Here is a 2,920-nt window from a genome sequence, read left to right as displayed (position 1 = left end):
AAGTAAATGGGGAATAATTGTGGAAAGAGGGGTCCATTGGTGGGAAGTGTGGAGAGAGGCGGTATTGGGGATAAATGTGGAGAGCTGGGGATCAGTTTTGCTAAGTGGGGGACATTGGGGATAAGTGTGGAGTGAGGGGGGCATTGGTGCTAGGTAGGGTGAAGGGGGCTTTGACGCTAAGTGGGAAACATTGGGAATAAGTGTAGAGAAAGGGGGAAATGAAAGTTATTGGGGGGGAATTGGGCATTGAAGCTAAGTGAGAGGTGGGGGACATTAGGGAAAAGTTTGAAGAGAGGGAGGCCATTGGTGCTAAGTGGGGGGAAGGTGGGGAATTGATTCTAAGTGGGAAAGGGAGAACATTGGTGCTAAGCGGGTGGGGACATACGTGAGGAGAGAGTGACCATTGTTTTTTGCATATGGGGAAAGGGGCATCCGTGCTAAGTAGGGAAGAGGAGCATTACTTCTAAGTTGGGGGACAGGAAGGTCATTGGAGATAAGTATGGGGGGGGGCATTGGTGCTAAGTGGGTAAAGGAAGGATAGGAGATAAGTGTACAGAGAGGGAAGCCATTGGTGCTAAGTAGGGGGAGGGGGCATCAGTGATAGACATGTGCAGAACAAAAACATTTGGTTTGTTGTGTTTCAGATCCATCTGTTAAGTTACTAATTTTGTTTTGTAGTATTCATAATTTGTTTCATTCAATTTTGTTTTCTTATCTGATCATGCAGGCCAAGAAAGGGGGGGATGAGTGAGTACCCCCCGAACCATACCAAGCCACATGCTCTCAAAATGGGGGGGTCGCTCTGGGACATGGGGGGCCTCCCCCAAAGCACCTTTGACCTTATGTTAATGGAGACAAGGGCCTCTTCCCTAAAACCATGGTGGGCGTAGGGGTCTGCAAGCACAGGGCTTATTAGAATCTGGTAAAAAAAAGGGGAACCTGATTTTAACAAGAAAGCTCCCAGATCCTGCCCCTTCCCCCATGTGAATGGCTCGGGGTACTATACCCCTACTCATTCACCATAAAATTGTCAAAAATAAATAAAAACACAATTTTGACAAGTCCCTATTTTCCTAATGTCTTCTTTTATGTAAACAATCCTAAAGAGGAAGTGTCATCACCACACCGAGAGCTGATGTCTCATTAAGTATGCAGGATGTAGTATGGAGACTACCTGGAACATGGGAGAGCTCTGGATTGTTCTCTCATCAATACAAATAAAGTTACAACGTTGACAGTTTTTCTTTTCTTCCTCCCCCATTTGTTGAATATTCCATCAGAAATATTCTAGAGAGTTGGTGGGATTCCTCTTTATATATTGTGGGAACTCGCATCAAGTGGTAGAGCTTCTTTAAAGCACACAGCAACTCGCTTTCTTTTTAACGGTCATTTTAGCCCACTTTTATTTAAAGGAAAAGTTCCACATAACAGGTTTCCCAGGCAGGGGTATCCACCATCAAACAATATTCAGCCTTCTGGCTCTCTCAGGTATATTGCTTTACATCTGTCTCCTACAGACTCCTTCCAAAAGGGCCTTTAATACACAGCTAGCCCCTAGCAGCCCCTTGCTGCTTCTGGCTTCCAACTCACCTAGGTGGAGCCCTCCTGACTCCTGTCTGCCAGGGTGGAGCCTTCCTGACTCCTGGGCAACAACCTCCTGTTGTGGGGGTGGAGCCCAGAACCCTGGTCCTGACTTTAGAAGAGAGCCATGCACACCTCCCCAATCAGTCTACTGGCCATTACCAAAACCTGGTCTCAGGATTGGCGATTTCATCCCTCCCAAATCATTTTGAAATCTCCAGGCTTCGGGTCCCAAAATGGACCTTACAAACAAACGAGGAAAGTTAAAAGCCACTTTCCTCTGCATCAAACAAGAACCCTGGAGCCCTCAACCTGCCTTGTTGAGAATCCCGGGTGAAATAACCTTTCCACATCGTGGCTGATCGCCACACTGTCACAAAATCTTATAACAAGGAATGGTGGAAGTCGTCAGGGGGTCCCTCGTTACACAGTAAAATGGAGATTGCTTATTCATTTGGACTTTTCATGTGTCACTTGGGTGATTGTCCTCATAGAGGGAACTCTATAGTCTATCTATTCTTATCATCTGTTTCCACTGAATCTGGGACTTAGTTTACTATATGATCAATATTGCAATAATCATTTTCAAATTTCCCATAAAGAAGTATGGATCGCATAAAAGTTAATATTTCACAAAATAATATATTAAAAATATTGTTTAATCATATCCAGTAGGGAATAGTACAATACAGATAGACTTAAATTGTTTGATTCAATAGGATATTATTGGTTTTAATTGAATATTTGATGCAAGACCATCTCCACGGACATATTTCCCGACGTTTATTCCCTCACCTTATCAGAGGCGACGGCCAGCAGGGAGATTTTACAAGAATGACATCGCTTTTAAAATAGCTAAATGTAATTTTGTATTTGTCTTGTAATTAATCTCAAGAGGAATTCAAAACAAATAATTTTCTTTGCCATTGAATGAATTGCTAAAAGACAAACATTTCCTATTTTCAGGACTTTTCATGTAGGAAGATTGTCCGCCAATTCTTGGCCAGTAAATTGGTGTCACCAATGGAAGAAGTGATGAGCAATTATTTTTTATTAGACTGCTGCATGTGACACCTACAAAAAGACTTCCATTGACTGCCTGTCCAAGTAACCGGTACTCCAAGACAGGAAGTGAAGGGAAGTCTTCCTTGGGGGACACAAGTAATGATACAAATTTTTTAGAGGTTCTAAACCTTCTCCACTTCATTATAAAAAAAATAACTCATCAGATTATATGCAGAAACTGTAACTAATTAACAAGTTGATCATTTTGGAGTGACAAAAGATGAATAACATACTATCAGATATTACAATTATCCCGTCCATCTCTTTAATTACT

Source organism: Staurois parvus, unplaced genomic scaffold (assembly GCF_062004578.1).
Source record: "Staurois parvus isolate SC_StPar_1 unplaced genomic scaffold, SC_StPar_1.0 ptg000034l, whole genome shotgun sequence".
Classification (NCBI taxonomy): Eukaryota; Metazoa; Chordata; class Amphibia; order Anura; family Ranidae; genus Staurois; species Staurois parvus.
This window is presented reverse-complemented; position numbering follows the sequence as displayed.